Here is a 27,766-nt window from a genome sequence, read left to right as displayed (position 1 = left end):
GTCTGTGTGTCAATTACTGCTGACCCGGGAGGAGCAAAGGAAAAACAGTCATTCTCAAACATGGGTGTGAGGGTTGGTAATGCAGACTCTGGATTAACTGACCCAGAATTACCAGACACAGAGTTAACGGTCTCTGGGATGACGCACACAGAGTCTACAGTGCCAGAGTTTTTTAAGTCAGCCTGAACAGCAGTCTCTAGGGGGGCAATGAACTCAGTCTCATGCTTAATAGGTGCAGAGGTGAACTTAGAAATGTTATGAGGCCTGGAAACACAGTCATTTTCAAACTTACTGTTCATCTCTGATGAGTTACAGACGTGAAAAACTGCGGACTCAGGAACAGAATATTGTCCGAGTTGGTCCGACTTGGAAGTGGCATGGAAGAAACAGTTAGTGTCACTCACCACCGGAGTTTGCTCAGAAACTTTAGGGCGGCGGTGGCGTGAGCGCCGTTTTCGCCGAGAGGGGGGAGGAGATGAGCCGGGCCGCGAATCCTCCAGCGGACCGGGCTGAATGTCCTCCGACCCCTCACACTGGAGAGGCAGCTCCGGGCGGACGCCTACGGTGGAAACAAGGAAGTCCCGGATGTGGGGGTGCAGCGCGCCGAACAGCCACGGGAGTCCGGACACCATCCGCTGTAGACGGCGCCTCCCACTCCTGACAGTGGTACTCCACCGTATAGATCAAATCCTCCCGGAGCTCAGCGGAGGGGTTGTGAGTTGCTGGGTCCATGTCATGGTCGCGTTCTTCTGTCATGGTTCGGCTGTGTGGCAGGCAGGATGAGGACCCAATCGCAAAAACTCACGGACTCAAGGGATGAACTCAAAAGGCAGCTTTATTGCTTAACAGAAGATGACAGGCGATACAAAACTAGACTGGGAAAAACTAACATAAAGCTCACCAAGGAACACAGGGAAATCCACGCAGCATGAGGGAGAACGCAACGCCGAACAGAGGGAGACGCAGACAGAAATACACAGAGGGTTAACGAGGAAAGTGGGAACACACGGGGAACACAGCTGACACAGATAACCATAACGAGACAGGGCAGGGTGAACATAACACTGACGGGAGACAGGCAGAGTCAAACAGGAAGTACAGAGGTTCAAACAGGAGGAGAGAGAGCACGGGGAAAACACAGACATAACGGGCTGAGGAAGACATGGAATAAAACACGAGGGCTCACAGTTACACAGGGGCACACAGGAGGTAACCAAATAAGGAACATCTTAACAGAAGAACCTAGGAACCAAGGCATGACTAGGGGATGAAATACAAAACATACAAAAACTGAGAATACCGGGCCCACATGGCCCAGGACCATGACAGATACACCGTAATAACATGAGAATGGTTGGTGATATTAAAGTCCTGTTTGTGGCACATTAGTATATGTGAGGGGGCAAACTCCTCAAGATGGGTGGTGACCATGGTGGCCATTTAGAAGTCGGCCATCTTGGATACAACTTTTGTTTTTCAATAGGAAGAGGGCCATGTGACACATCAAACTTATTGGTAATGTCACAAGAAAAACAATGGTGTGCTTGGTTTCAACGTAACTTTATTCTTTCATGAGTTATTTACAAGTTTCTCTTTGTTCACAGCCATTGACATGTCGAACAGGTTAACACGTGAGGAACGGATCGAAATTGTGTTGATATCTGGTGAACGCAGTAACCGGGTCATTGCAGCAGATTTCAATGCAAGACACCCTATGAGACCACCCATCTCCCATGCTACAGTTAGCAAACTGCTAACTGTAGTATGTGCACTAGCATGGGTTAGTGTAGTTTCAAACATAGCTAATCACAGCTATAGGAGACTGATTAAAGTAAAAGTTCTCTACATTCTTTTAAAGTATATCTAAGACTATTAAAGTCTCATATTGACTATACATAAACTTTGTAATGTTATTAAGTGAAGCTGAAAAAGGAAGCTGCTGCAGAAGTGCCAGATGCTACAGTTCCTTAAGTGACTTCAACGGTGATTTAACCCAGACTTTCCTGCTGTAATGTCTAACTTTACAGCAGAAATACATAATGTTTTCGACCTGGTACGGTAAAAGAAAGAAAATTGTCTCTAGTCTTTACTCTAAGGAGCTTGGAAAGAAAAGCCACTGGACTTATTTAAGTTTGTGGAAAACATTTCACCTCTCATCCGAGACGCTTCTTCAGTTCTGACAGCAATTGGTGGAGAGTCCCAGAAATAAGCCCTAGCTGGAGTTGTCCCTTGCGAATCATCTGCCTAATCACATGAGCCAAGGTTTAAAAATGGGTGTGGGTCATTATCAGCCAATGTTTCAAGTGAAACCATGACTTTGCCCCACCCCATCATGCAATTTATTGAGATCAACTGACCCAAGATATGAGTGGGTGTTAAGGCGTCTGGGAAGGGATTTAAAACTGGATTATAGAAGGCAGACAGTTAGTGTCATAAGCCACCGCCTCTGTTGAAAGATGGTCGTTTACAGTGGACATAGATGTATTCTTTCACTTCTCTTTCAAACCATCTGTCTTCTCTGCCCAGAATGTGAAAATTTGCGTCCTTGAAAGAGTGACTTTTGTCCTTTAGATGCAGAGGTACAGCTAAATCTTGTCCCATTGAGGTGGCTCCTCTATGTTATGTTTATGAAGTGGCTGTTTGGTAGTTCCAATGCAGAAGTCTGACCATTCCTCGCTGCACTGCAGAGCATAGCATACATTTTTTACTTTGTGTTTGGGAGTTTTGTCCTGGGCATGAACCAAGTTTTTGCCTGAGTGTATGGCTGTGGCTGGGTCTGAAGTACACTGGGATGTCATGCTTGAGGAAGACTCTCCTGAGTTTCTCTGATAAACCTGCGACATAAGGAATGACAATGTTGTTCCATTTGTCCTTCTGTTTGTCCCTAGTTGGTGTCTGACCTTGTTTACTGTGCAGTCTTACAAGTCACTTTATACTGTAAAGTAAAGCCTGAAATGTTTCCTGCACAAAAGCCCAACAATCAAGAAACCTATGAGCAAGCACTTTGCAATGGTAGGAAGGAAAAAAACTCTTTTTACAGGAAGATACTTGCAGCAGAACCAAGCTCAGAGAGAAGCAGCCGTCTGTCATAACTTGTTGGGGGTGAGGGGAAAGAGAAAAGAAGAAAAAGAAAAAGAGAAGAAAAAATAAAAAGATAATAAACAAAATAAAATAAAGAGCATGGGGAAAACATGCGCTAAAGGATAGAGAAGACAAAAACTTAATGGCCTGCTGCCGTCGTATGTATGTAGGGAATGAAAGAGGTGAGTGGAGAAGAAGTGTGCATGACATGAAGTACAGCAGTCGGAGTCTGTAGCAGCATAACTAAGGGATGGTTCGGGGTCAGCAGATCCAGTCGTTAGTATAAACTTTATCAAAAAGGAAAGTTTAGTCTAATCTTAAAAAAGAGACAACTTTCTTCTGAATCTAAACCAGGAGCTTGTTTGAGAGGAGAGGGGCCTGAGAGGCTCTGCCGCCTGCTTCTCGAAACTCTAGGAAAAGCAAGTCAGCCTGCAGTCTGAGAGTGTGGTGCTGTGTTGGAACAATAATGTATGATGTGGTGTTTGAGATGGGGGCTGATCATTCAAGGTCCTGTATATGAGAACAATGAAGGGGGCTTTTTAAGGGAACTTTTAGAACAACCTGAAATTAACTACATATTTGTTTAATGTGCACATTGATGTGACATCCAGATGATCCAGCCATGATCATGCCTTCCAGAGTATGTATCTGTTTGGGCACCATGTTTTGATTAGATTTATTATTTATTTATATTTATTATTTATTTCTTAGTTTATTTGGACTTTTTAGACTCAGGTACAAAGATAATAATTTCAGTTTTGTAGAAACTTAGGAGAAGAAAATATCTTTAAGATATGTCTTTAGTTTAACCAACTGATTTGCGTCATCTGACTTTATAAATAAAGGTAACTGGATATCATCTGCATAGCAGTGAAAAAGTATGCAGTGTTTTCTAATAATGTTGACTGAGGGAAGCATTCCCAGAACCCCGGGGACCTCCGTGACTAACTTTCACGTAGGAAGATGACTCCCCATCTATGTGCACAAATGTGATTGAAAGCACTGCAGCACATTTCCTTTAATACCAAGACTGTATTCTAATCTCTGCAGTAAAATGTTATGATCAACATTATCGAATGCTAACAGGCCAAGCAGGTCAGAGGCCAATTCATTTGTACTCTTTATTAGTGCTGTTTCAGTGGTGAACTCTGCATCCTGAAACTTGTGAATTAGACCATTTGTAACCAGTGTGTTTCTGCGTTGTGTCTGACAAAGAAAGGTAAAAGAAAGAAAGACCTCCGAGTATATAACTTGCTCGCTCCAGCTCCTCTCCCTCAGGGGAATTGTAGAAAAGGGGAGAGGCCAAAGGGGTACACTGTATTTATAGGGTTGCACCAAAGAAGAAGAACAATGAGGAGGGGCTCTAACTGATAATGAATATAACTACAGGCTTGGAGGTCCTAACAGTCAGGCATAAAGAACAAATTTTGTGTAATTATAACAATATGTAATCTATGACTGGGTTACACATTCATCTGCACATGATCAGCTGGCTGTTTTACCACTACTAATTTCTGAAATAATGACAAAAGTTAGAAACAGGTCTATAATTAGTTATGACAGGTCGATCAAGCAAGAGCTTTTCAAGTTATGGTTTAATTACGGCCTCCTTGATACCCCGTGGTATGTAGCCTGTTGATCCAGATGGAATGATCATATTTAAAATTTTAAGAATATTTAAAGGTAGGATGTCTTTGAACAGTCTTGTAGGAATAGTATTAATTCCCTGACATGTCAGGGTTGGAGTTTGGAAAGATTAATAAATGAGAGAGAGTAAATAAAATAACAGTTGCTGTACTTAACGATGATAAGTGTGTGGGATGACTTTTGTGTTCTTTAGTGGTTAAAAATTAACTTGACTTAAAGGATCTCTGACTCTTTGTCAACCCGGCTGCAGTCCTGAAAAAAGCGTCCTGTGTTCCTCGATTAGTAACAAATAGTAAAAGTGCTTTATTTTTAATTAAATCAGCAAACTATCTTACATAAAAACAACAACTTTTTGAAATAAGTGCAAAAATGTTTCTTCTTAACCCTATCAGCTATTTTCACCCCCACACTAACGAGTTATACCAGGAAACTTCAGATTTGTTGGTTTGTTTTTCAGAGGAGCCACCGTATCCTACATCAGCGGTCTCCAACCTTTTTTGCGCCACGGACCGGTTTATGCCCAACAATATTTTCACGGACCGGCCTTTAAGGTGTCGCGGATAAATACAACAAAATAAAACTAGTACCGGTACCGAAAATTTTTTTTATTCATAACACAGGTGAAAAGACCCAGGAAAACCGAGTTAACGATAAAAACAATAACAAAATAACGCTGAAAACCGATTAAAAACCCTGAAAACCATACATTTCACACCTGAGCCTCAACTCTCGCGGCCTGGTACCAAACGACTCACGGACCGGTACCGGTACCGGTCCGAGGCCCAGGGGTTGGGGACCGCTGTCCTACATCATACAAGGGCATAACATTATTAGCAACATTAACAATACTTCTGCCAAAGTAAGTGTTAACAAATGGCAGAAGATAACTAAAAAGGAAGCTTTTTTAAAATTTAGCAGTACAAGTGTACTGAATTTGTTTTCTAGCATATAATGCATTATTAAAAATGTTAATATTATTAACAAATGATCAGAGAAAAAAGTACAAAAACTGCTAAATGTTCACTTTCTTTAGCATATGTCAAGATTAAAAAAAGAGAGTGGGATTATTATCATCTTTGAAAAAGCTAATTGGGTCTAATAATAAATTATAGCTTTTATCAACATGAATGCTAAAATTACCCACTATAATTATTTTATGTGCGATAAACACTGAATCAGATAAAAACAATGAAACAAAACTGTGAAATCAGAATCTCTGAATAAGGGACAGCTGGACGATCGGTAACAATGTTTTCTTTGTGGCTCACAGTTGGAGGAGACCCTGTTTGTATCACTGACGAGCTGCGCATCGCTACTATGAAATGAGATAGGGTCAGTACATTCAGATGCATAAGCTACACAACATCTAAACAATACAACCTACACGTGCAAGAATTGGGAAGAATTAAGGCAAAGATCAAACCGTACCAATGTCTAGTTCACGGCTGTTTCAAGACAAATTTAGAAAAATTGAGAACACAACATGTTCTATCCCGTGAGTAGGCTTCAACAATGCGCCTCTTCCCACAACATGTTTTTAAAAGCCTTTGAGCACATTTTGGGGATAGCAATCAGCAATCTTTTCGCTTTACAAAATGATGCCTGGGAAAGCCGTTCACAGAAACAATGTAAGTGAAATGTTATTGATCAGTTCTGCAAAGCACAAGTTTTTTCTTATAGGATTCATATTGAATATTTTAAGGTATTTTTAAGCCGTGGTTCTTTATTTTGGGTCATCCATCGCTTCTGCTTTTTGAAGCCATGGATGAATAGAAACTGCGGTGCACTTGTATGTTTCTGATAGCAAGTGATAAAAATTTACCAACATTATTTGCCAACATCTGACGCGTTAACAACCAACACACTGTGCTGCAAGAGAACAGATCTCTTCCTGAGAGCTTTTAAGAGGATGATGCTGCTTTGAGATGGGCTGTATATAAACAGTTATTATCTGTGTCAAAGTACGAGTGGCAGCGCCGGAGTGATGAAGAGGAATATTTCTGTGGCCCCAGTGTGCTGCCACGGGACTGTTATCTCTGCAGCCCATACATCAGACAGTGCTGCACACACCTCTTCCCTGTGAATGCAACATGACAGGTTCCTTTAGTTTCCCACTTCCAATGCAGATAACATAGCAGTCTTAATCTGGCATGAAGCGCTTAGGAGATGTCGGCCGATATGAATTGAACTGTCAATAACGCACACAGCAGAACACTGAGCTTTTAAAAATGTGCAAGGTCCCAAAGAATGTGTATATTCTTTGATACAGAGATTACGTTATCAGTGTTCAGGGTGTATATGCACAGCGCTATTCAAGAACTGATTGATAATGCAGCAGAGCATCCAACATTTTGATTATTTACATTTACATAAGAAGCAAGAAAATTGATTTTCTTTCTAAACAGCAAACACTCCTGTATTTACATTTTAAAGGCCTTTAGCTGATGCTTTTCTCAACAGTGACTTGCAATGGGTGCAACACTGGAATAAGCCTTCATGTTGCTGAGATTAAAAACAACTACCAGAGAGTGACTGTGAAAAGTTTCAGTTGTTCTAAAGTACCACATATAATGTATACCATTGACTTCATGCTTAATTTGGTTTGGATTAAGAATCTACAGTTTGAACATTTGTATGCTGCATGTGTAATGTTTTAGAGAATGGAGATTAGAAATTTACATAAAAAAGACAGGATGTGAACAGTTAATAGATGTGCAGAGAAAAGTAAAGAAATGCAGTGATTTACTGATGTTTGGTCCTAATCCAAGTCGGTTTAGCCCTGCATCATTTATCATGATTAGCTAAGAATGTAAACAATATAATGTCGATATATCCATGAATACAGACCATTTTTACCTTAAACTTTTACCTTTACCTTACTTAATCAGTCTAACCAAACATTTTACAAAGAATGAAATCATGCTGCACTGTATTGTGTTGGCTGCGACGGTTTCAGTTGCCATACTAAAGATGTAAGTAAGAGTCCAGTGACACAGGCCTACAGCCTGACCCCATGGCAACCACTGCTTACTGGAGAAAAATATGTATTCCCCGACTGTTACATTCCCATTCATGCTGACCTAGAGACAGGTGATGCTGTGGCAATCACAGATCACTGACAAGTTTGCAAGTGGTTCTTGGAATTTCTGGCAGTTGCCAGATGAAATTGGTCGCACAAAAGGCAGTGCACAAAAAAACAATTGCTTTTGATTGCTTTAGTTGTTATCAGATTTTTGTGGTTGCCTGTGGCTTTCATGGAAGACAGAGACTAGTCTGCTGATGCTTGCCAGAGGTTGCCAAGGGGTCACTCATTGGTCTCTAGGCCTTCAGTGTACTGACTGTCATAATTTATACATAAACGAATTAGCGTGAAAACTGTTGAGGTACTCTGGTGGGATGTCACGAAACTTTGCAGAGTAGAAATACAACTTTACTGATAAAAACTGTGATGTCTAACTTATTATTGACTGACATCTTACAATCTTATTTTCAGGGTAAAGCCAGTTTTGGGAAGGTTACTTTTAAAACGTATTCCACTACAGAATACATGCCCCAAAATGTATTTTGTAACGTATTCTGTTACGTTACTCAATGAAAGTAACGTATTCGGAATACTTTGGATTACTTAACTTATTATCATGCTTTTTACAACTACATGAACGTACTATTGCTGTGTGATTTATTACTATTACTGCAGGTTACTCGCTATACCAATTAGATTTTAAATCTTAATATAAAATGAGTAACAGTAGGGTGGACATTAGGTAAGGCTGCACTTTTTGCAGCGATCTCGTATAGAAAACTATTCTGCGCGTATATAAAACAGGTCTGCGGCTCCAAACCGTAGTACAGGGACCTCTGGCTAATGCGTCGGGTTCGTGTCAGCTTGTAGCGTAAAACTAGCTTTACCTTGTTGTCTGGGTCAACTTTGCTAGCGACAGACAGAGAGAGGCGTTGAAAGGCTGCTCCAGCAAAACCTATTGTTTCGGAGGAAAACACAAACACAGTGTACAGTTGAGTCTTAATAGCTTACTTACAGCTGGGCTTGTCAGGCACCCTTCTTGGCTGCAGTGGTTAATTTTATATTTACATGCTTCCAGCTCCCGTTTCTGGTCGGTAACAAATCGTACTTTTCAACTCTCCTTTTTCTCCCTCCTTGCGCTCACAGACACATAACGGGTATGGCAGTCCATTCTCCCTGCAGCACGGACTACACTGCCCATGAGGCTACATTCTTTAGGTCGATGCCTGTAACACTTTGCCTTTTTCCTTCATATTAAATCATTTTTAGAATAATAATTTTAAAAAGTTTCTTCATGTCATTATGCGGGCCACAAGTAGAGGTGACATGGACCGCAAGATTGAGACACAGGCATTAGAGCCTCTTAATGTATGTTTTGTTTGGGTTTCCATCGGCGTGGAATTACCAAAAATAGAGAGAGCATAGCCTAACATATGAAACTGGAAAAGACCGTTGTGTAATCCATTTATATGGCGATCATGGCTCAAGAGTTGGGAGTTTGCCTTGTAATTGGAAGGTTGCTGGTTCGACCACCGGCTTGGACAGTCTCGATCGTTGTGTGCTTGGGCAAGACACTTCACCCTTTGCCTACTGGTGGTGGTCAGAGGTGGTGGTCAGAGGTGGCGCCAGTGTTTGGCAGCCTTGCCTCTGTCAGTGCGCCCCAGGGTGGCTGTGGCTACAATTTAGCTTGCCATCACCAATGTGTGTGTGAATGATCGGATGACTGGATATGTAAAGCGCTTTGGGGTCCTTAGGGACTAGTAAAGCGCTATACAAATACAGGCCGTTTACCATTTTTACCATTTATTTCAACAAAGTAAATGTATTCTGAATACCACCTTTTTAAACGGTAACTGTAACGGAATACAGTTACTCATATTTTGTATTTTATATACGTAACGCCGGTACATATATTCCATTACTCCCCAACACTCGGTAAAGCCACTTAACTTTTAAAATGATTTAAATCAGATTTGGTGTCTGAACACATCTGTTCTTTATGTCCAGTTGGTTCCTGGAATTCCAGTTATGGCTCTCTCACCATTCCTTGGGACCTTGAGTCCTTTGATATGATCTTTTCATAGCACTTTGATTATAATTATAATTAAGTGACAAATTATATGTTGTTTTATACCGCCAACATCAAAATTTGATTATTTATTGTTTGTATGCCGGTAGACGTCTTTAATGTTTGTTTGTTTTTTGTTTTGTTTTTTTCCAAAACTGTGAAGCACTTTGTAAAATAACCCCACTGCTATCCCAATATAGTTGTTGGATTTTCTTACGAATTCACCACCAGATTTGGATGAATGATCCAACTCCACTGCAGCAAACACACAGTAAAATGTGCATCTTCCACACATATCATCTTTTTTGGCAATTCCATTATCAATTACACAGTAAATGAGTGTTTCTACTACAGCTCATGCCTCCAGATGATCAATCAAAAGGTAATTCAGTGTTCATCGTGAGACCAACCATTCCTCCTCTTTACGGTGTGACTACAGTTTGTATGTTAATAGTGAGCTTTCAGGATCATTTTTCTACTTCTTTCACCTCAAACAATAAAATAGCCTGAAAGGGAGATTTAATATCCTTGTCTGACTTGATGTGAAAAGGCGACCCAACACTGCAACAATGCGGCATCTTGATGCAATAATCTCAAATTAAGTCATGAATAATGTAAGGAAAAGTCATGAAGAAGAATTAATAATTCAATAGATAAATAATTTACAAAATAATCAAATAAATAAATAATGACACACCATAAATAAAGCATCATATTAAATCTTTCCAGCAGGCAGCCAGATGCAAGAAGCAACACAAATAAAAACCAGGCAGAAAGAGTTTGTCCATTATTCAACGAGGTCTTAGACGATAAATTAAACTTAAACGTCTCTTTTGGTTGTTTGAACTTCAAAAAAAACAAAAAAACCCTGAAGGATACTGAGATTTTTAATAACATGGCACACATTATCTTTGGCTAATTATTACCCGAGCATAAAACAAAATAATTATATGTTTCCAGTTGATTTGACACATGGGCTGTAAAACATGCCATCGTCCCCCTACATTCCTGTCTGGCTGTGTTTGTTGTTTCCTATCAGCTACCAACCACCAGCAGGACACTCGTCACGTTTCACAGTATTATGAAAGCAACAAATATCTTCTAATTTAAGAACAAGCAGTGACAGTGAAAGCGGTCACTCCTTCATCCATATCCAAACCTAAACATGGGTTTTCAATGCATTGATTTGTGTCTTGTCAAAACATTTGATTTGATGCATTTAACTGGTTTCAGGTATGAAAAAAACCTCATCAGTCGCTTCAGCAAATGTCCCGTAACAACATCTGATAGCAGATAGAAACTGATGTTATTTTACAGAAGAAGAAAAAAGAGAAGAAAAACATGTTTACTTCATGTTTCTAGATTAAAACACTAAACATCATAATGTTCTTTCTTTGGCTTCATGGTGGGGCCAGTGAATTTGTCACTAGAGAAGATTCTTCTGGTTTGATTCTCCTGGTTTGGCTGCGGCAACTCTGTGTGGAGTTTGGATGTCTGCTCTGTGTCTGCGTAGGTTTCCTCCGGATACTCTGGCTTCCTCCCACAGTCCAAAGACATGCATGTTAATGTAATTGGTGATTCTAAATTGGCTGTGGATGTGAGGCAGATAAAGTGCTTAAAGTGTAAAGCAAAAAAAAAAGCTTTGTATAAATGTATGGTTATGGAGAATTAAAAGTAATGTACAACACACTGCAGTAACTGATATCTTTTCTATACTTAAGTGCAGAAACTACAGCCCTGACATGTCATTGCCTTTCAAATAACATTATGAGCCTGTAAGCATACATTTGCCTTGAGTTTTGTTTCCATTAAACACTGAGAAAGGATTCTGGTTCTTTCATCAGCTATTCACTAGCTGTGGACCAAAGTTGAGGGTCAGCAGGAAAATTAAAAACTGAACTGAAAATTCTTCCAAACTAAAGGAAACTGCAAAGTCAGGTGAAAAAGTGGTTCATTAGTCAGCACTGCATGCTAATCCCCTGCTCCTTTTCTAGAAGTTCAGGTTACACCTGGCCAGTGCTTCCACTCTCACAAACACAAATTTTTAGACAGTTGAAACTTGGACACAATTGGGTGTTCCAACAAACCAATGATCCCAAACACACATCAAAACTACTTTTGAAATGGATACAGCAGGTTAACATTAAGCTTCGGGAATGGCCTTCCTTAAGCCGTGACCTCAGCCCGATTGAAAATTTGTGAATTATGCTCAAAAAGTTTCCTAACTAAGTAAAAAACCATCAGCCATCAATATTTAACCAAACATTAGTGAGCGTACATGTAGCTGAACCTATATGTATAATTTTGATCCAGTGTGCATTAGAGAATATCCAAAATATATTAAAAGTTGTGCAGCCAATTCTTGCTTTTTAAAGTCATGAAAGATTTATGCTGTACAATCATTCTACCCTAGAAACTTCAACAGGTCGAAGGAATCATTGTATGGAAACTTCTGAATACTATTACTAAATATTGATTATAACAGCATTAAAACTGATCTAAATCTGCTTTAAATATTTAATTACACAAAGTCAACCTTGTGTCTTGGTTGCCCCAAAATTTGCCTTCCTTTACGCTCCAGTGTTGAGCAACGTATTGGTATCTTTTGAGAACCAGCTTACATTTTGACAGTTGTGCCTAAATGTTTCCTAGTGTGAAATCTAGGGTAATTTCTGTAATTGTGCTGTAATGGACTACGTGTACAACTATTCTGAGGTGGCCCTATACTCCTAAGATGCCATAGTTAGTTTTCTTGTTCAGCTTGGTAGCAGTTTTTGTTGGTAACAGATATGCAAGGAACCAGTTTGGCACCAGTACCAGCAGAGTATTGATGGAAACAGGGTATATTTGGACCAACAGTTTAGATAATAATGATATCAAAAGAGCAGAGCAGCAGTAGCAGGAGAGGAAGTCTTTGTTTAGGCTGTCTGTCCTGAGGGCACAAGTGCATCTAACTTCTCATAACCTCTTTGGTGTTTACTTTGTCAGCCAGAGTTTCACACAAAATGCTGTGAAATTATATGATAGGCTTATACAGTGAAGACTTTTTAGCCCGTGCTGCTCTCTGCCCATTGAAGACATCAGTTTTCCCGGTGCCATCTGCCTATCAACCTTACCCTATCAAGAAACAATCAACACAACCATCTGCGGTCTAGTCACCAGTCCTGTTATCCCTCCAAACCAAATAATGACAAACTGGAAAAAGCAGGGTGAGTAAGTCACTGGTGCATCTATCAAGGAGGAATGTCTGTCAACAACAGAGGGCTCAATCAAACAGAAAGAGCAGAAAATACTGTTTAACTTCTTGGTTATAATGGAGGCTTTACAAAGACTACGTGGCTTTAGAATAAATTTGACAATGTCAGGTGATCGTAAACAATTTTTAATCTTTTTTTTTCATACTCTCAATGATTTAAAAAATTAATGCGAGCCCAAGTCTTTATACGATGAAGGACATAAAGTTAAAAATAGTTTGACTTGTGATATTCTTTCAAACTGCTGCCTAAAAATCCAACAGTGCCTCTCTCAAACCATTAAAATTCATCCACTCCCAGTGATTGCAAACAATGAGGATCCAAAAGTAAAAAAAGAGGTGGCAGACACAAAGATTAATTAAAAAAAGAAAAGCTGTACAATGGACACATGGATTGTTTCATTAGAAGCCAGTTGTGTGGCTGCAGAAATGCCAAGAAAATATGTATGAGGGTCCGGGGATGGACAGCGCTTAAGATAAAACAGTCGAAAAATGTGCAACAGACAAAACAAGGCAATGTGGAATCGAGGAGGCCTCTAATGAAGCCAGCTGGTCCCAGTCCAGACAGGCAGAGGAGGGGGAAGGATTGATAGAGGGAGAGACCCACGGGGGTGGGTAGAGAGAGAGAAAAAGTGAGGGGAAAAGGGAGTAAGACATGCAGGATGTATGGCCACCCAGGCAGCTCTATTGTATCAGGAGGCACCAGTAGGTGTGTTTCTTCCAAACTCTGCAGAAAAAGCTAAACCCATGCCAAACAGCACGTCTGCTAATCGTGCAGCAATTACTACCCTAATAGATGTTTTTTTATTCAGCTTCTCACAGCCTCGCAGCCGCCATGTTGGGAGGCAGAGCGTCGTTATAATTGTGAAAAGGCTGCAGAACTCGCAGTTTTTCTCTCTTCCACTGCTGTGATCTTATCCAACTGCTCGAACTACCCAACAGTCTGTAACTGTTTCTTTGTACGGTGGTCGGACATACTGCTTAAGATCCAATATACCTCCTCTGCAGCTGTGTCACTACCCCGCCATGCTGCACATACACTGATTAAACACCGAGTTCTTGTGGTGTGTTCTTTATGGGATGCTGGTGTCTCTTTGGCTTTTCCAAGGTCTTCTCTGTGATATATATGAGCTGTGATAGTGTTTCTGCATCAACTCCCAAAAGAAAGCAACACGTTTAGCTCTTTTTGTGCATTTTTCTGATTCTATAAGCTCATGTATTTACTTTTTAGTTCACTAGTTTTAAAGGCAGTTGTTTGACATTCATCTGCTTTCTTGGAGACAGATAAGAAGAATTGTGCAACCTGTGAGCTTAGCTCATAAAACTAGAAAACTATTCTGGCTATAACAGAAGTACCTGTAAAGCACTTTACTCTAAGGTTACTGTACAAAGTCAACAAACACGATACGACGTGTTAATAAGTGAGCTTTAGGAGCTGGTAGGAGGATTGTGTTAACTTTGGACTGAGCTAGGCCAAGGTAAGCAGGCTAACTCTGGCCTAACGTGAACTACTAACTAGAGAATTTCTAATTTCTTGATATCCATTTTCATAAGGGGCCCAAAAGGGCAAAATTGTTTAGAATGCATGGGGCTCTATATAATTATATTTGATACTGGAGACTGAAACATCAGATCTGGCTTCATTTTTAAATTATTTTATGGATTTGGAAGGTAGAAAAATGGCTTTCTGTGAGTGTTAGGGTCACGACAGCACTATGAGCAAATTTATAGTTTCCACCATCTTGAACCTCCTGACAGCAGTCACCTGCAAACACCACAACCAGCTTTTCTTATAAAGACATCTCTATAAAAATCATATAATAGTTCCTGTTTTGGTTTGATTAAGCTTCTAAAGTCTAGTTATTGTTTGTAAATTCAGGTAAAGTGCCTTTGTAATTCCATAATAAATCCATTAGCTTGTATTAGTAAAGCATACTAGCACGCGTGCAATTTCTGTTTAGTCGTTCTCAGAGCTGTATGTCTCCCGTTGCCTTGCTGAGTGGTTAATTTTAGAAATACAGTGTAGTATTAATAGTGACTTTCTTTAGAGCAACTACCCCCTTTGGGAAATCTTGGACAACAGATGCCACATTTAAGGTGTCGCAGAAAAGAAATCAAAGAGAAAAAAAACAGCAGGAAAAATCAACAATTACACCTTAAAGAGAGTAAAGAATGTCACCATATTGATTAAAATTGTGTACATATGAACCCAAGTTCAGTCAGTGCTGGGCAAAGTCTTATAGTTCCTCAGTTTCCTGACCTTTTTGAGTCATCACTCAAAATACTCTGGATTATTTGCATAAATAATAGATCTGAACGGGGGCCCACACTGTGCACCTACTGTGTGTAGGACCATTAAAAAGCTCCTTCGAGCTGCATGAGATGGGTGACATTTCTCAGCAGGTTGAGTTCAATGAACAAACAACCAGGCGTTCATTGTGCTTAGCAAAAATGTTAGTGGATGTTTTTTATATTATCGTATCAGATGACAACTTTAATAATTTAATGTCATGTATAATATTTGTGGCCTTGGATGAAAAGAACATTGAACATGGAGGAAACCGTCAGTAATTAAATTATCTGCTATGGAATACAGAAAAGCATAATTAAAATGTTTTTTTAATCCTCAGAACAGTGTATGTATGTTTGTTTTTATCTTTCAACAGGTTCCTCTGTTGATACCATTATAATATTTTGCCATGATGAAAATTCACTTTTGTGTATTTGTCAACTGGGGAAATATTTCAGTGATATATGATTTTATTTATTGTGCTGTTGCTTGGGAGGTTTTCTTTCCTTTAATAAAAATTAAAGGAAGGTTGTTTTTCTTTTTTTTAGCTGTTTTTGTTTAAATGTTTCCACTTGAACAAAAATGAGACTGTTTTAGCCACTGTCACATTTCTGCTCTCTAGCAGTGCACTTTAGTCGCATAACAGGACTTTTGCACACATTATTCATGAACTTGTCCTCACTCTTCCAGTCATCTTTAATACTGTCACACTGCTGCTGCATCAGACATCCTGACTAAATATGTTTTTTTACTTTATTAAGTGTTTAGATTTTGATTTCTGTAATTCATTAGTGCTTTGATTGTTTTAAATTCCTTTCAGTAAATGAATTATATTTTTGCTTTTGTGCTTTAAATAAGCATGACTGAAGTGAAGTTACTACACTTTAGTAAAATGATCATCAACTTAACAAAGTACATGACTTTTTTTTAACATTTGCAGCTAAATTTTGATTAAGAAAGAAAAAGTATTTCACTGCTAATTACGCCACTGAACTTGAGCACAAAGTTGAATTTGAAGACATGCATCTGATTTATTTCTGCCCCAATTAGCACATTACATGCCTTATAAAAAATGCAAACTTTTTGTTTATGGCATCACAACAACGATACAAAAGGCTAAGCTGCAGCACCACCCCGACTACCCCAGACCTTCACAGTGGGTCACTTAAGATATCACAAAATGCATCTTGTAGGATTAATGTTTTACTTTTAACTATAAAGAAATAGAGCGGACACTCTTATGATAAACAGCAGAAGAACCAAATAAAGTAAATAAAATCTTTACCTTTATATCTAGTCTGTGTAATTGACTCTTAATTGATTTCTTTTAGGTGCATTCGTTATTGATGAAAGAGGAGTAATGGCAGCAGCAAAAGAGGTTTTTGTTATGAAGTAATAATTGCTTTTTATGGGTACTGGTTGTTGATGAGAGAGCAGTAACACAACAGTAAAAGAGGTGGTTGTTAATAATCAAAACAAGTACTCAAAAGAATTGAGAGATGCTCCATGGGTTCACACCTTTAATAGGCATTTTTCACTTTATAATCACTGCAGTTTCCTCCATGACGCCATAAGAAAGCTTTCTTCATCATCAGCAGAATTACGTTTAATAGAATTCCATCTAAAACTCACTGTGGTTAATGCCTAAACCTGACACCAGCTGAGATTCAAAGAGGATGCCATTATGTTATTTGTGGCTAATTTTTTTCCGATGCCATGTTATTGTTTTTGTGGGGGAGGGGTTCTGAGAATCAGATGTAAATACGAAACATCCTGGTAGATTTAGTGGAGTTATTGGCTTTGTAAATGTTTGAATAACTCCTCAAACACTTCCTGCTCTCCCCGGGCTTCAGCATCTCAGTGCAGCTTTGGAGCTAAGTGATCGTTTGGCTAAATGAGGAGCCCCTGTCTCCTCATGTTTGTGGGAGCAGTAATGGCACTGTACTGTCAGCAGGCTTGTGCAACACTGCACTGGAGAATGAGGAAGACTGCTGGGTCTCCAGCATGCCAAGGTCCTGACTCATTCCTGTCCTCCTATGGACCCATTACTCTGTTCATCGCTGATGCTCAAGTAACAGCGATTCCTCTTCCTATGGAGCCATTAGTCTGCCACATATGGACAGTAAAAAAAAAATGCAATCGTGAATTCCAGATGCCGCAATATGGTTCAGTTCCTGCTTAAGAGTACCCGTTCTTTGGGATCTGTTTATCCAGATTTTCAACAGTTGAGTAAAACGCAGGAGGAAGAATGTAAATAGATTGATTACATTACATCTATTATACTGTCATTGCAGTCTTTAGTTCTGGGTTGAATTAAATGATGCAAATAAAGAATATTTTATATATATATATATATATATATATATATATATATATATATATATATATATATATATATATATATATATATATATATATATATACACATATATATATGTTTGCTGCCAATAATATCATTGTACTGACTGAAGACTTTGAACATTTTCCAAAAAACATACACTGTCCATTAATTAAATTTATGCATGATTAAGGATGTGACGATAGCTGATGTCACAGTTAAGCTTCACTTCGGCTGATGTGAGTCACTATCCTGGGCCCCTGAACTCTCTTTATTAAAACCTGTTAGAGAATTTTGTATTGCAATAGTCTGACAAAAACATATGGCTTGCTGTGCTGTGCAATTGTTCTAACAGATAACACAAAAAGCCTGTGCCTCTGGTTTTAGTGTTTTTATGCTGCTTAACACTAATTAGCAATCATCTGTGTCTTTGCCATCTAACAATACAGTCTATGGATGCAACACGTTACCTGATGACTTACCACTTCCAAATCGTAGTCAAAAAACAAAAAAAAACAATGGGTGGCATCATAGTCGCTACGTCCACATAGCACATCCAGCATGTCCAAATTAACACTGTCAGATTTGATTTCAACACTATTAAAGTGTCTATATGGGTCCACACCAGAGAGTGTTAATTTAACTCTTTTTGGTGAGTTGGTACGTTAACTCTGATTTAGTGTTAAACACCAAATCTGTCTGGAGTTGATAATTTAACACTTGGTGTTAAGAGTTTATATATTAACTCTCAAAGAGTATTTTAGTTTAACTATGTAAGAGTTATCTTCTAATTAATTCTAAAAAGCAGGAATTTTCCTGTTCTGAACTTCTAGAAATTTCTTTTGGAAATAAACATTTACTAAAAAGACGCAATGGTTTTTGAAAAACATTTATTCTGAACTGTGCACCACAATTTCAAAACATTTTCTGAAAGACGTAACAGTATACATGTTCTCACTTTCATTAGAATTTTGTTTATCAAAAGGTCTGACATGGTAAATGCAAATAACAGCATTCTCATCACTTATTTCTTCAATACAATATGCATGTCCTTCATTCATCCCTTTGTGGAACTTCAACGCACTTCTGCTCTCCCCCATATTCCATCTTCACAAGCATATCCTATGTGGAGATTGAATAAAAATTAGTTGACACTAATTAATGGCACAAATAATCCGGTAATCAATTGCAGCACAGTTTAAAAAAAAAAGGAATCCTCTTTGAGCCATTACTTGTGTAAAGTATTTTCCCAAAAAGCAATATTATGCTATCACCGAGCAACATGGCTAATGCCTTTCACACAGCTTTGTCTCAACTCCAAAGAGCCACAGAAGTAAAAGCTAATAATAGTAATTGAAACAATCTTTGAAAAAATGACTTACCAAGCACGGCAAACAACTCAAATATGTAGAGCAAAATGTTCTGAAACGGCTTCACTTCAGCTTCGATTGGAGCCGTGCTGGGGGCGGAGTCTGTGAATTTACTCTATTGGTGTCATAGCCCCTGTAGGAGTTCGGAGTTAAGAGGTCAAGAGTTAATGTTTCCATTGTAACATTGGCAGGGATAGCTCAGTAGGTAGAATGGTGGCCCCATGATCGGAAGGTCGGGGGTTCGACTCCACTGAACGGCTACCCTGAGGTACCCCTGAGCAAGGTACCGTCCCTACACACTGCTCCCTGGGCGCTGCACTGGTGGCTGCCCACTGCTTCACTGGGTGAATGGGTTAAATGCAGAGGAACTATTTCCTTATGGGGACTAACACGCACACTTTACACTTTACTTTACACCTCCAGATTTGACAGAGAAACACTCATTTTTAACACTCGATTTTAACTACTATCATTTTACACCTCAGAGTTACATTAAAAGAATGTGACTCTACTTAAAGTAAAATTAACTCTACTTTTGCAAGAAGACTACTAACACCAAAACATTTAACACTTTTGAATTTGCTGTGCATTTTTTTAAAAATACGGTTGATTCTAAACTTTTAGATTGTTTTTCTTTTAAATTCTCTCTTATGTAATATTGAACATGATAACGGTGCGAGGGTAAAAGGGTATCACCAAAGCAATTCAAATTCATCCTTTTATCAAACATGAATCTGAATCTGTAAACAAAATTTCAGTGTAATCCATCCACAAACTGATCAGTTCTTTTTCAGCAATATAAATAAAACGTGTTTCTTTCAGCTGATGCAGAAATTTTCGACAACTCACATCTCATCAATAACAACAAGAAAACTGTGCTACACCTTATTCATTACAGTATTACTTTACTAATTTATTCCTTTAAAAAAGTAAATTGTTACTACTTATTTTACATTACTTTTGCCTTATTTTACAACATTGCCTGAAGTGCTGCTTTCATATAATTGTCAATATTACCATTGTCAGCATAAACAGTACAAATTCAAACAAATTCTTGTTCTTTTTTCCTAACAGCTTTGAAGTAATGTGTATATATCCATCCCTCAAAGATGCTCTTTTCACCTGAACAAAACTGAAATCATATTTAACTTACATGTTATAACAGTTTGATTACTCTTTGTAATGTGATTTACTGAATTAAGGAGCAGTGATGCTCCATCTTACTCCATTACAGACAGAATTGAGAATTCAGGAATGTCCTACATTACATCCTAAACTACCAGCTACCCTATGAGCTGTTTGACCGTCATCCAGCTGCACATTGACTGCAGGTGTTTTATACACATACTGTAATGTATACAGCTCCCAATCTACTGTGTTCTATAATATTAGGCACTAATACTCCTAGTGTGTTTAGTCTCAATGTGCTTCTCTTTCATCACATGAAAAACTGTGTCAAAAACATTTTTTTCTACTTTTTGAATTGAATACACTTTAAATTGGAGAAAACTCACAAAATCCGGGTAGCTCACACACTGTTACATTATGAACTCTGATTAAAAAGTGAATGGAAAAAGGGTCCCTGGGCCACTGAGCTAAACGCTAGAAAACAAAAGCTTTAATCTGCACTTTCACCAATAGACAAAACCGCAACTGCTTCCTGGCAAAGAATCCTGAAACTGTTTTTGTGGAGTTGAACTCTAGCACATATTTATATGCTAGTAAAATCATGGGTTTACTGACAGTGAACCCACAGAGTGTCTCACACTCACTATTTGAGGAGCAGCCCCTTAGTTTTATCTCTCTTAAATTACTTGAAAGTCTGAGCTCTTTTCCTTCTGAGCTTTGAATAGGATTGACTGTCAGAAATGGATATTAGTTACTTTTCTCGTGCCATCACTGAGCTCTGTACAGCCCTGACGGCTCTGTTCCTTCATCCCTTTTTAATATTTTTTCCACTGCATGAACTATTTAAAGCAGGGGACAGATTAAGAACATGATGTCTAGCTGCAAAAATGTCAAAAGTTGGTTTGATAGATTTGCTACGTCACTGGACAGTTTGTGCAATATATTTTCAGGGGAACTGGGATTCTTAGACTGGGAGTACATGTATTATTGAGCCACCCAAAACAACCTGTACACAGGATTTTTTTTATGTACAGTAGATTCTTTATTAAATTGGATATATATTTGTAGACAAAACCTTTGCTAATGTTTTTTTTTCTCCATATGAGTGACATTTTCTTCTTGGCAAACTTTTAATTTCTACTGAAACCACCTCGGCTTTTGATAAAAGTTTGAGATTCCCTATTGTTGCCGAACAGACTAGACTTTGAAAGTGCCGGCCATCAAACCATGCAGCCAAGCATTAAACAAAAGATGACATCTTCTGAAAAAAAAACATTTATGATGTGAGGAAAATTCAAAGACTGTAATTCTTTATTGTACATTTGAAATTATTTTTCACCAAACAACTCATCAGCAGAAAAAGTTACCAAACAAAGCGAATAAATAGTTTTTTCAATTTTCATTAAGGAAGAGAATAAACATCCTTTTGCAAAATCGATATAAACAATAGAAAAAAAACAACAAAGCAAAAATGTCTGAGGATAAACGTTGCCAAGAGTGAACAAGATGCACTGACAACAGCGAGAGGAAGGTATTGTCTGATTGTCTGTGGATCACATAAGAACGCATACAGCGGGCGTGTGTTCCTCAGTCATCAGCTACAGAAAATCATTTGTTTCATGGTAGAGCAGGAGAGAGACAGACAGACAGAGAGAGGCTCTCCTGGGGGATGAAGGAGTCAGAGGGCTTTGTTTACCCACAGCTCCTGAGATGCCAAGGTCAGGAAGCTGGCATGTCCCGCTGGCCCACCTGGGACGTTACGTTGTCAGGCAGGAGGCCAAAAGGAAAAACCCCTGGGGATCTTAATAAGATACATCACGTCACTGAGATAGCACTCAGATGCCAGCTCGGGACTGGATCAAAACGGTGTCATTCAAATGTTTTTGAATTGATGGATGCTCAAAGGCACTCTTGGCAAGATTTCACCAAAGAATATAACTCTTGTCAGCACAAAGTAGAGCTGCAATCACATCCTTATGTAGCTAAAGCTTTAACGATTTATCTCAATAAAAGTCTGGTTGATTGTGTGACTTTATAAATGTCCAACGAGGAGACAGTTATCACTGGCTGTGGCCAAAGATAAGTAGATGTATGGTTTCCTTCCTTCTGAGGTGTGATGAACATGAGCGAGCATGCTACAGTGTCTGGATTTCTTGGGATTAAAGTCAGCAATCTTAAAAATAATTTGCTCTTTCTGCCATTTGAAGGAAAAATCACAATTTATTTTTGTAAAATTAATAACCTGAATTTCTTAAAGGAAATACACCTGAAATTTGCAGGTGTAACAAAGATTTGACTTTTCTATCAATAACAATAACATTTTTTGGGAATGTGATACAACCAAGGATTCCTCCGCTGCTAACAAAAAAAATATCTGCAAGGAAAATTAGTTAAAAACAAAACCTTATCCAACTAAGATACAAATATGTTAATACTATTTACACACAGCAAATGTGTAGAGCATGAGACTAACAAAACATGACTCTGCTGTCTGTTAAGTGATGCTCGCGTCATATTTATCATATAAAAGCTCTTTAGCATCTCCAGATTCCTCCTTCCTTTGCTGTCCTCTGCCTTATGTTCAGTAACATGAAAGCAGGGAAGCCGCCTGTTTCCCTCTGGAGCGGTAACATCTCTATTTGTCGTCCCCGGGGACCAGCACTTGTCAGCATGCAGCTCTACGGAGATAGATCCCTCCTCTGACTCTGAGGGAAATCACCTCGTTTGTTTTGTGTCAATCCCCTCAAATCCTACAGAGCTATTGTGCGCCGGCTCCCTCGTCCCTCCCCGGCTCTCCCCAGAGAATACAAGCCGTATTATTTCTGTCTTCACATTAGAAAGGTCAACTTTAGAGAAAACTTGAGTTTACAAACCTTTTTTAAATCATGCATGAGCAGCAAATACAATGGTTGACGGGAAGTTGTATATCAGGACATCTGAACAATTGGACAACCTTTTTTGTGAAGGCGTAGAAAAAAGTGGGCCTGAAAGTGACTTCACCATTTAAGCAGCAAACACATTATGAGCCGATTTTAAAAGTTTAAAATTATGCTTATTTTTCTTTATTTCCTTAGTTGGTAGCAAAAGCACCGCCATGCGTGACAAAGGTGCCACACAGCTTGTGGGGGCAGACTTTGCCGTCACCTTATTCATTTCCTTAAAAGCAGTATTAATAGTTTTTGGCCAGCTGGGAGCAGTGGAACAGGCTATAAACACCCCACTGACATCATCTTGTAAAGCTGTTATGGCAAAAGTATTGCGCACACAGCAGCACAATTAGCACTGACTTCATTTGGTGCTGATCAGGTAGTGTGCATTGGGTTTACCACAGCTTTTTTTTCTTTTTTTAATGTGGCTACTTTACTACCAGCAACTTTTTTCAGCTTACATTTTTAATTTAACCAATTTACTGCCTTGTCAGTCATTCAAATTGCAGTTTGTGCTTCAGACTCAAACACAAGAAACATGGAGTTCTTGTGAATCTGGAAGTTCAAAGCTTTCTAACTTCAATGGCATGTTTATTTTATTGAACTTTCCAAATTGGGCATTTAAATGGGTGACAATCTCTCCTTCCATTTCTGAATTAAAGCAGAAAATAGGTCTAGAAAGATGTTTTGGGGTAACATTATATGGTAACAGTACAAATGACCTTTGACCTTTTTTGAAATTAATAATTTATAATTTCATCCCATGTGTGTACATGTGTTTGGTTTTTTTTATTATTAGCATATGGATTTAGTTGTGATTTCACAGAAATCTTTTAATTTGTAAACTAAATGAAGTTCGGGAGGTCACAGGTTCATTTGAAGTATTTATAGTCACTTTGTCCTGGAGACCAAGTGAACATTTGTGCCGCTTTTGAGGATGTTTCCTCCAGATATTTCCTGATAATCTTGAGAATGGCATGGACAGATGCATACAATTAATTATTTCTGACCACATCCCTTACCATAGCAAAGGTATAATGCAACTTTGGATGATCTGATATCGTCGTGTTGGTGTTGATCCTGGAACAACATAGTAAATGTTGTTCCAGGATCAACATTGCAAGTGACCAATCACCTTGTTGTGACGTTATTCTTTGGTGCGCCAAGCCATTCGTGCATTTATGAAATTCCAATGTTGCAAGGACAATATCAATTCTGCTTAGCGTTTATTAAAGGGTTAGGGTCTGTTGATCGGCAGACAGAGGCAGTTTCTCGCAGCTTAAGTACAGTTTTTTGTTTTATGGCGTTTTTTCCCGAAGTTGCAAAAGTATGACGTCACAACATTCTGATTGGTCACTTGCAATGTTGATCCTGGAACAACATTTACTATGTTGATCTGGGAACAACACCAACACGACGATATCAGATCGTGCTGCAACTTTAACATCATCTTATACTGCAGACTTTAGTCAATCGTGATGACTTTCTCTTTGTCTTCAGCGAACGTTTCCATGTGTTTCCCATTAATGAACACCTACCTGTTACAAATTGTTGGACATTCATATCTTAGTGACCATCAGCTGACTCTGCATTAATATTCCCTATGTTAATACATTTATTTATTTAAAAAAAGTGGAAATATAGGGTTGGTGGTTCAGTTTTTTAAAGATAAAAAAAATAGAAATCTTGTTTCCAAATGCCTTGGTGCATGGCCTGAAAGTCAGACTCAGTCCCATATTTCATATCTGACTTTGACTCTGTATCCATATAATTAAAATGAACAAATCTGTACTCTTCATCTTGACAGTATGTGATGGCAAAAACAACATGAGACACCTCTAGCAGAAATAACAGGCATTGTGGAGCAGTGTACCAAAGCAGGTGCAAAGACGCCCACTTTTTCCTCCCCCATCCCTGAAGATCCCCCATATCACACGCAGATGTTTCCCATCAAACGCACCCACAAACCTCTCCACCCCGAGTATGTAAACCGAGATAAGGACCTATTCAAACAGAGGGACTCTGCAAACTGCACCTTGCTATTGAGCTTTTCTTTCTTTTACAATACGCACTTCAAGACTGGAAGCAGCTTCTTCTTCTGTTTTCTGCAAGGGTCAAATATGCTTTAGTGCCATGAGAGAAACATGTAGGTAGGATGTCTGTGATAGGCGTCTTTAAATTGACAAGAAAAAGGGATAATACCAGAGTCGTGTTTGGATGCAGCAGGGAAAAAAAGCAAATGATTGAATAACAGTAATTAAAGCAGTTATTCGTTCGGCGAGCACCTGCATGAGGGATGATATTGCTCCTTAATTCAGCTCAGTTTAACTTCTCTCAGCCGGTGGTTCCAGCATCGCCTCATTAATTGCTGATTGGCATCGAGCTGTTTGCAGGAACAAACTGTTTACTCTGTCTTGCCTGCTTTCTCTGGGCTGCATGTGGCGACAGTCTCACTCAAACGCAGCATTAAGGCCTATTGTACCGAACGAGGCTGGCGTTGCGCTTTTTTACATTCTTTTGTGAACTATGTGATAAGGCTGATTCATATTCATATACATATACTTTAGAACATGATGGATTGCCATACAATTATGAAGTAGTAGGTGATATTTTTACAGGTGGTGTGGAAGTTTTGAATGAGGAGGTGTACATAGTAAAAGCTCCAATCTGTCCAGATGCTTGTTGCAAATAATCTAGGTTTATCATCTTTATCAGCTTCTATTTATGGGGTTGTAGGAAGCATGGAAAATCTGAATTAATGTTTAAAAAATAAAGGTGACATAGCTTTCCAGACAATCTAAACCACTGTAAACTCACAAAAAATACATGCAAACGTATCTGATCATATATTTAATCGCTGCTAATAAATATTTTCATGTGACGAGTGTTTCAGACGTGTATTTAGATAATCCAAAAATTATTAATTAATATCCATTATCAGCCTAATCTGTGATTTCCCAAGTGTCTGCCTTGGTTCTGTTGAAACACTTTGTGGCTTTGGTTTATTCACAAAAGTATCATCAATTGTTTCCCCCTATTGTGATCTTTATTTCAGCTTTGTTGTATTTAAACTGTTATTTTGTAGATGTCCCCCCCACCCGCAACCCTGAAAAGGGGTAAGTGGAAGAGAATGGATGGATGGATGTTTTAATGTGTTTTCCAGACCAAAAACAGTCCTAAATGTTACTATGTTACTAACAGTACATCCCTAATGAGACCAGCAGTTATTGGTCAAATGTTAATGAAACCATCCTGTAAATGTGTGGTGTATGTGGCACAAGAATTATGGTAAAACCTATGTCTCTTTACATAATGTTTGTACTGTAGCTTTTGTTTTTTAACCATTTTTTCTGTCTTACTTGATTTCATATTACTATTAATGCCACTTTAATTTAATTATAATATGTTTTTTTACTTATTTTACTCTATTTTGCTGTACAGCTCTTTGTCAGTGCTTGTCTGTGAAAGAAGTAAACTTGACTTACTTTCTTACTTAGATATTGGATACAAGTAAACTCAGTGTATCCATTGTGGCTTTCCCGGTTGCCTAGAAAACCTCCAATGGCAGCCTGCCAGAAAACATCATGATCAGATGCCTAACACAACGTCAACTGCTATTTGCCAGAGAGGGAAGCTCTACTCAGAGCTTCCCTCTGGATAAATGGATTTGTAAGGTCCAACCACGTCACGTTCTTTCAGCGTTCTATACTGAACAACTTTTACTCAATTTAAAAAAAACACCCTAAAACTGCTTGTAACTGAGCACTTCCTGTATCAGCTGCACACACTTTCTGTAAAAGATGAAGCAGTCTTGCATGCACACTGACACACATAGATGGAAACACACACCTTTCTTTCTTGGGGCCATGCAGGGGCGAACCTCCCACTCCTCCTGCCTCGCAACATACCTGCCAGTCAACATAAAGAGGGGTCAAATCCCAAAGGGCATCGGCTATGAAAAATCCTACAGACAAACAACCTAATGTATGCATGATGGATTTGGGGGTGGGAATAAGCTATACATTCTCCAATATATCAAAACACAATTAAGTGAACTGACAATTACAGTGAAAAGAGAACCTTTAATTATCTCTTTGAGGACTAGAACTTCAGCTGATGGGAAGTAATAGCTGGTTATGGATGATAGTGTGGTCACATTGTTGTTTATCTGCCAAGTGAGTTTGATAAACTCATGAGTGCAACTTATAAATAGTAAATTAGTGGCTTCAGTTCAGTCGCTTTACTCAGTGAACATTGTTGCTTTTCTAATTGAAAAATGTTTAATTTTTCTCAAACAAAATGCATTGAGTTGTACCAAAGGCCTCGTAGGAGGCTTCTATAGATCAAATAATGTAGTTAATGAGTTACAGTAACTTTTAGTCATTCACTCATTAGTATTAAATATGGCAATTAAAAATAAGCCTAGACGACCTAATGGATAAACATCACCATTAACAAAATAAACAACAATGTGAGGATATAAAATATTCAATTTATATATCTAATAGTGTATTTAGCACAAGGTCCATACTGCTGTGTCACACCATTATAGTGTGAGAAAGAAAACTGAGCAGGTGTGGATCTGCAGCCTTTGGGACCTGACAGTTTTCATACTGAGGTTGTGCTTGTGCAGTGTGTTTCT

The sequence above is a fragment of the Diplotaxodon limnothrissa genome, linkage group LG11 (assembly GCF_057381915.1).
Source record: "Diplotaxodon limnothrissa isolate DT_005_m linkage group LG11, D_limnothrissa_male_GT1.1, whole genome shotgun sequence".
NCBI classification, from domain to species: Eukaryota; Metazoa; Chordata; class Actinopteri; order Cichliformes; family Cichlidae; genus Diplotaxodon; species Diplotaxodon limnothrissa.
The sequence above is the reverse complement of the archived record's forward strand: the minus strand, read 5'-3'. Positions refer to the sequence as shown.